Source organism: Amblyomma americanum, chromosome 1, assembly GCF_052857255.1.
Source record: "Amblyomma americanum isolate KBUSLIRL-KWMA chromosome 1, ASM5285725v1, whole genome shotgun sequence".
NCBI lineage: Eukaryota > Metazoa > Arthropoda > Arachnida > Ixodida > Ixodidae > Amblyomma > Amblyomma americanum.
In genome coordinates, this window is record NC_135497.1 from 447,646,292 (window position 1) to 447,654,624 (window position 8,333).

Sequence of the window (8,333 nt, forward strand, 5' to 3'; positions counted from 1 at the left end):
TACTTATGTATGAAACAATTTCTTTCAGCTGCACCTCACATGATTCAAATTCCACCAGAAGAAAGGCTGCAACACAACATTGCTCACTACCTGTTGCTTTCCCAGCACATAACATGCCATAACAACACATAGCAGGTAAGATGTGAACAAAAACAGTGCATGTATATGTTCCACACATGCATTTTGTGTACTACCAACACTATGATATGATTAACTATGTCATGTAAGAGAGAGCCCACAAATCATTTTTTGTATATATTGCAGCATGGTTATTTCAAGTTTTAAACTGGCCATTGAAACGACCCATTGTATCACTGCTGGTTACCCGGTGGCACTGGGGATCGAACTCCGCACCTCCTGCTTGCGAGGCAGATGCTCGGACCACTAGGCCACTCCTGCGGTCCCCCCACTGATGTTGCTTACACCAGGTGCTGTTAAAGCCCCGGTATGTATGTTAAATGCATTTTAGAAAACCATTCACTTCCAAAGTACCATTTCATCTTTATAGCAAAACCACAGTTCGCCTAGCTAGACAAACCTGCTGCATACAAGCCAGCAGAAGGGTTGCACGTACATGCTTCGTTAGGAAAACCAAAATCAAGCAGAGCCTGCCCTTCATGGTGCATTATACCCTGATTTTGAGCAATGATCAAGATAGGCAGATGGTCATTTCATTGAACACTTGCATGATACATTCGTAGAATCGAAAAGACAAGTACTATTGCAAAATCTTCAAACAGTGTTTATTCTCAGAGAAAACATATCATGAAAAAAGTGTTGGATTAGTTATGGTGCACCTTGTATGGGAAAAGGGGCTCCCACTTTGTGAAAGGCTTAATTTTGGAATAACGACAGCGTTTAGACTAGTTGGGTTACCATGTTTAGATAGTGGATGTGCTCAAAAAGACACTGGAAGTAAGCGCACTGTGTGGAAATCTCTTTCTGTATCCTTGTCTTTTTGAGCGCTTTCACGATCTAAACTTAATTTTGCAAGAGAGCAAGGAAAACAAATATTTAAATTCTGATAATTAAGGATAAAAGATCATGTTTCATTGTGTTGCTTAAAGTGTACATTGTATCGCTATTGCTGTATTGCAGCACTTCTGTCGTGGCCTTGCATTGCAGCGTCTTGACTTTTGTTTATATAATAGGCAGTCCTTTTTTTCATTCGATTAAAACACTTTAGGAGTTACTACAGAGTTGCGCGGTAGCAAACTCTCAGATTAACGGTTTGCATTATTATGCCAGCGTAACTTGCTAAGTGTTTCACTGCAGTCTTGTTACTAGAACAGCCTCTTGAAAGTATTCAGCCTGGTGGTCATTGAGGGTTACTGTTCACATATCAAAATGCCGGATCAGCTGTATACTCTTCACAGCTACCAGAACTATGGTACATTTCATGACATGCTAGCTGAAGAGTGCTGGAGCACCAGACTGGGGATTTGGATGAAACAATTTTCAAATGTGTGCTCGGTAACACGCTGTTTTGTTCCAGTTGTGGACAGGTTTTCTTTTCATATTTGTTCTGTCAAACATTTATATTTTGGGCAATATGTTGTTGCCTTTATCTTGTGTTCTCTTTGTTGTTGAGGTTTAGTATTTTTGGCACAAGCACTCCACTCTATTACTTTTCAGTATAATTTAAAATGTGTAGGGCACGTCATGAAGAATAAAACTTCTACTTGAATAATCTGCATGTGTTTATGTTCTCATTGTTGGTATAAAAACTTAGTTGAGAAAGCTTGTATTTTAGCTCTGGCTAGAATTTTTAGGAGAGCCTCAGTAACATAATCACATGACCAACACAAACTCGGTATTATTGTTTGTGCAATGAAAAACAGTTTTAAAATAGTTATTAACAGCTGTCAGTGTAGGACTGGCCTAAAATGTTTTGTGCTCTATGTAGCTCTTCTCTGAGGCAGGATTAATTCATCTGCACCTGCAGCCTGATACCACCAAGATATCAATTCTTGGGTGAACTTATAATTTTTTTTCACTGAGCAAACTTGCATCATCTTGAAGCATGGAACTCTAGCTGATTCTTAACAGCTCTAGTGTAACGAATTTCATTATCCTCATTGCTTAGTTTACATTCACCTCAGGACAATGGCCTTTTCCAGTTTAATTATCTGTGTCTTGCACCAGCTACATGCCACACTATCAGAAATCACCTAATCTTATCTAGTGAGCTTATAATCAGCTATCTCCTGCTATATTTTCCTTAGGGTAAAATTCATTTTGTTGTGATACAATGCACAAGCTGTTTCCTGGCCTGGTGCTCAGCTTATCTGGAATGAAATGCTTGGGAAATGGGTCTCTGATTTCACCTTGATTAGACGAAATTAACTTGTGCTAAGGCACTCTTTGGCCACAGATGCCCTTGTGCCATTACAATCCATCAAATTCATTCTGTTGCCCTAAGATACCATTGGTGATTCATTCTCTGCATTGTATGCCCTGGCCAGATCCATTTTCTTCTTTTAATTTCTGCCAGAATATTAACAACTTCCTTGTTCATCCCTGTTACAGTTTCACTCGGTCAGTTGTTCTATTAATAATTATAATCACTTTATTGAAAACATATTTTAGGCTAAATGGCATCAAGTTTGCCACTCTGCACAATGATATATATGTTTGGTCTTGTATGTCTTTACTTGTGTGGTAATGTTTATTTTGTGCTCACTGTCTAAACAACCTTATTTGCCTATGATATCCTAAGCCCTTCTATACCTATTTTCCTTCCCCCTGGCTCTTTCTCTTTTCAGTCATTCCTCCTCTTTCCTTTACACCAGCCATTGGTCACAAGGCTGCTGTGGGAACGACAGTCAGCACTGTGCCCTTTTTTGTTCATGGAACCTGCACTGCTACTATTAACACTAATAGTACGTTATCAGTATTTTTGTGATACTGCATTTATTGTTATTTATGAAGTAGTTGGCTAAGGCAATGGTAGCTGTGTTGGATATTGCAATATATTATGCATATATCTCACTTGCAATATATCAGTGTGTTCACTATTACACTACCCTCTATTTCTTTCAGTTCAGTTATTTGGCATAGATATATTGTGCTGCTTTCCTAGTTTAGTCCACTCAAACTAAAACTTTGCTCTTTGTGTCACAGGTAGAATCTACAATGATTGCTGCTCTGTGTCTTGTAAGCAGGAGGCAGTGTTCAATGGAGCCATGAACTTTCCTTGGAATTGAAAAGCCTTTGCCATATTATGCGCTGAACCACGAGTGTGAAGAGGAAAATGTCATGCCTTGGATTTCTGCAGAGGTGAGCCATTGCGGTGAATCCACCAGCGCGAAAGACAAGGATGAGAAAGGAGGCAAGACAGGTGCTGACTTGCGACTAAAGTTGGCGTGAACAGGGAATATATAAAAAGCCAAGCAATACCATAAACCATGTAGTTACAGATAAGCATACAGGACAACATGAGTCAAAAATCGCCCTCAACATTTCCCTGATCGAGGTAGTCCAACTCATTGTGTGTTAACACGATAGACAAAACACACATTCTTCACGGAGTCATAAGATGTGTCTAGCCTCGATAATCTCCCATTTAATCTCTCTGAATTCACTGCCAAAATGCGTGTTGCCAAAAGGAAAGGGTAGCAGACTTCACATCCCGTGCAGTGTACAGCAGAGTTACCCCAACCACCTAGCCAAGCCCCTACCCTCTTGTGTTCCTGTAGTCTTACATTCATACACCTTCCAGTTGCACCTACGTAAACCAGACTACAAGATAATAATATTTGATACCACATTCATTTTACAAGGTACATATACATTTCACTCTACACGTGTACTTTTCTCGAGCCACATTCACAGAATTATTCTTAAAATTTTACATGCTTTAGACAACGTATTAGGGGCCGAGAAAGCCACTTTTACATCATACCTTCTGGCCACATTTTTCAAATTGTGCGACAATTTATGTACATACGGTAACACAACTGGTCTTTTGGCATCTCGCTGGCTGGCCTCAGCCTGATTGTGCCGGTCACCGCAAAACTGTCTCAGCTTCTTTAACAATTTATCATATGCTCTTGCAGTAACAAGGTTTGGAAATCCTGCGTTCGTTAACCTTAAAATCTGCTCTTGGAAACTAGTCGTCATGCTGTGAAAGCATAATTTCATCAATTCTGAGCCCGCGCTAGAAAGTGCAATGCTATCTTTCACTAGCTTGGAATGGTCGACATGTAGCCAGGTAGCAGCTTAACACTCGCCAGCGCACATGAAGTGTGCTGAACATCAAGGTAAGGTCCAGAAACCACAGCTCTTTTTCTTGGGACATTTGCTCCAAGGTAAATCTGAGATAAAGGCCTTGCTCCTTAAACAACTTGAGAAGATGTACAGGTCCCGAACTATCACAACCTTTGTAAAAGACCAGAAAATCATCGACATAGCAAAAGATTTTTACCCCAGCCCATGCACATTCTGGACAATTATTCTATCCACCCTACTCAAGAAAATATTGCTTAGCACAAGGTCAACCTTTGAACCACTACATATTCGAGACTTTAGAACACATACCGCACTGCGCTACTCTACAAACATGCTCTTCAAATAAATGCTATTCAATAACATGCTCTTCAGATAAATTTCAGAAAAGGATTCATGCAAAATTATCTCTGGTTATTTGCAAAAGCATCTGTCTACTTCGCATCTTGAAGATCCATTTCTTGTACTCAATTCGCAGTGTGGTTGAGTATCTTAAGAATGACAATCCAGCGGATTGTCTTGTGTAAGTGTCGATGTAGAACTATTTTATTCTATCCCGTATGAAGATCTTGTGAAAAGCTTATGAATGTGTATATCGGAGCACAACGATGAGCTCGTGTTTAGGAACGGGTGTGTAACATGTCTTTTTTGGCACTTGCCTCCTTTTATTTGAAGTGAAGAGCATGTTTGTGGAGTATGGCAGTGCGGCATATGTTCAAAAGTCTGCTAAATGTATCGATTCGAAGGTTGCCCCTGTGCTAAGCAATATTCTCTTAAGCAGGGTGGAAGGAATGATTGCCAAGAAATTGCATGGACTGGGGGAAATCTTTCGCTACGTCTATGATTTTCTGGTCTTTTACAAAGGTTGTGATAGTGTGGGACCTGTACATATTGTGAACTTGTTTAAGGAGCAAGGCCTTTGTCTTAAGTTTACCTTGGAGAAAATGTCCCAACAAAAAGAGCTGCGGTTTCTGAACCTTACCTTGATGTTCTGCACACGCCATGTGTGCTAGCGATATTCACCCAGGAGTGTTAAGCAGCTACTTGACTGTTGGTCGAACGATTCTAAGCTAGTGAAAGATAGCATTGCGTCGTCAAGTCTAGGCTCGGTATTGGTGAAGCCATGCTTTTACAGCGTGACAACTGGTTTCCAAGAGAAGATTTTAAGGCTAATGAAAGCATGATTTCCCAACCATGCTATTGCAGAAGCGTACGATAAATTGTTAAAGCTGAGCATATAAGATTGGGCAAGTTGGTCTGACATGCTAAAGATAAGAATGGCGCAGCATCAAGTAACAAGGACAACAGGAGAGCACATCCACGCACAAGTGCCATCCTTGGAGCGGATGCAGAATCTAAGAGCGTGTACTTGACATTCAGCGTTGGCAGCCAAGGATCGGGCTCGTTCAATCTTTAGCGTTCAAATCCGTGTTTCCTCGTTTCCTTGACTGTCAACGCTGAATGTCAAGCACGCGCTCTTGGATTTTGTATCTGCTCCAGGGTTGGCACTTGTGCGTGGGTGTGCTGTCCTGCTTTCCTCGTTACTTGATGCTGTGCCATTCTTCCCTTTAGCATGTTAAAAGCTGAAACCCCTTCGCAGGGACTGGCCTGATCAGGCTGGGGCCAGCCAGTGAGATGCCAAAAGACTGACTGTGTTACTGTACATACATAGATTGTTGCAAAATTTGAAAGCTGTGGCCAGAAGGTATGACGTAAAAATGGTGTGTTCGGCCCCTAATAAGTTGTCTACAATCTGTAAAATTGTTAATAATTTTGTGAATTTCGTTAGGAAAAAGAACATGTGTCGAGTGAAACGTGGCAACATATATGTGCATTGCAACCATTGCATGCATTGCATACCATTATCATGTGGTTGGGTTTATGTTGGTGAAACTGGAATGTGTATCAATGTAAGACTACAGGAGCATGAGAGGTATTTGGATATTGGTAGGGGTTGTAACTTATCTGCATATTACAACGGATGTGAAGGCTGCTAGCCATTCCTTTCGGCAACACGCATTTTGGCACTACGTTCACAGCAGATTAACCAGAAAATGATTGAGGCTAGACACATCTTATGACTCGGTGACGAATGTGTGAGTGTGCTGCCGATAGCGTTAACATGCAGCGGGTTGGACTTTCTAGATGAGAGGAATGTTAAGGGGAATCTTTTACTTATGTTGTGATGTAGCTTATGTGTAATTGTGTAGTTTGTGGCGTGTGGCTTTTCTGTATACTCTCTGTTCACTTCAATAAACTTCAGTTGCGAGTCAGTGCCTGTTTTGTTTCTTTTCTCGTCCCTGTCTCGTGCTGATAGATTCAAGTACTTGTAGAGTAGATTCACTGAATTGTGTACTTGCAGAGGCTTGTGAAAAAACGTGAGGAATTTTCTTTCCTTTATGCGGAATGGAAGGTTGAAATTTTTTTACTTAAATGTTTGCAGCATTAAATTCTATTCGGAAAGGTAAAGCCTACTTCATTGTACATTTTGTGTGCAATGGTGCTGGTGGCTGCATGCAACTGAAAACATTCGTCCAGGTTATCGAGCTAGCGTCCTTCCTTGTGCCACATTTTCTGAAATAATATTTTGTCAGATTTATTTCAATCAGAATTTCTAAGAACATATTGGTGATCACATAATGGTGATCACATAATTTGGTGATCACATATGACATAATTCAAAGCGTGATCATTGGTATTTTTTAGTCTGGGGCAGTACAATGAGAAGTACATAGTATATAGTAATATTAAATATGACCAGTCTAACATAAACAAAACTACTTTTTAAAGGAAAATTTTGCTACCGAAGTGCTGGAGTGACATGGCATTATGAAGACGTGGACAGTGTGCTGTATTCATGATGGCACGAGAACTTGCGTACAGTGCTTCAGGTAACTGGTGAGCACCTTGGTGCTGTGCTTCTGCTAATGTAGCCAAATTATGTTTTTAATCTAAGAGTGTATCTGAAAACTTAAGCAAAAATTGAGTAGTATTTAGATATTCTTGTACCAGATACCACTGTGAGAATTAGTTATTAATGATGTGTCTCACATGTACCCTTGTCTGCTGAATATATTAAGCATGGCTTTCGAGCTTAGTGCCTCCGTAGTATGAAAAAAATGGCCACTGGGCTGCTCCACGACGCGTCGAGCAGCCCAGTCTAGCACATTCAGGCTTCATGGAGTGGAGAATGAAGGCAGTAAATAATTTAAGAGTAGAAAACACAGCACAAACCACAGGACCAGGAAACTGACAGAACACACCGACCCTGATGACACTCTTTGCATGAAGGGTGTTATAAAGTTGCCTGTCATGTAGTGCAAGATGGAGGTCGCACAGGACGGGTGTTAAATAGGAGTTGATGCAGACACCTGTCATTACGTAGTACTCACTGTAGAACTCGAGCAAGAAGCAAAGGTAACAGCTGAGCATGGCCACTCTTGTGCTTTCCTCCGCAAGCAATTTGGAATTGCACTTAGAAATCTTTTATGCTTTCTCTTGACATATACATCATTGCTGCATGTGGCGAGGAAAAGTACATACCCTTGATGTCAGGTGACAGTGAACTCACAGGGCTGGTAACAGCTCACTGAGGTGTTGTGATATATCTACAGGGCACCTCATGAGAAAAAAGAGCCCTTGAAAGAATTCTCTCAAAGTTTGTTGCCACATGGACCTCTTCGTAATCAATGACTCTAAAAGGCAAGCCTTCCTTTAGTGTCACAAAAAAAGGCCTAGGACATGGGTCTTTTTGCTTCTCCATTAGTGCCAAAATGTTTGCTAGCGAGATCTTTCGCAGATATATAATTATTTCACAAAATGTCAAGAAGGAGACTGAAGCTGCACCAAGCAGTACCAGTAAAAAACTTATCACAGCTGCTCAAAAAGCAGAAAGACTCATGCCTTCATCCTTCTTTTGCATCAGACACATGAGGACACTTCGTCTTTCTGGGTCATCATTTTGAAAAGGTACACATGGCAATGGCCTTTGGTTAAATTTCTGCCAAGAGCCCTTTTTTGAAACTTGAGCATCCGTTCCTTGTGAGGCACACTGCAGAGATATTGGAATGCCTTAGTGAGCTGCTTCCGGTACGTGTGACTGCATT

At 40.8% G+C, this 8,333-nt stretch overlaps 1 long non-coding RNA gene across 2 annotated transcripts; it reads left to right on the forward strand.

Annotated features, from left to right (window-relative positions):
* Nucleotides 1–281: 281 nt before the first annotated feature.
* LOC144104280 (uncharacterized) lies at nt 282–7,124 on the forward strand. Of its 2 annotated transcripts, XR_013308487.1 has the most exons (4): nt 282–445; nt 2,766–2,882; nt 3,124–3,279; nt 7,018–7,124. It is a non-coding gene; the product is annotated as an uncharacterized LOC144104280 (long non-coding RNA). The 2 variants fall into 2 exon arrangements; XR_013308490.1 differs by lacking the exon at nt 2,766–2,882.
* The last annotated feature ends 1,209 nt before the right edge of the window (nt 7,125–8,333 follow it).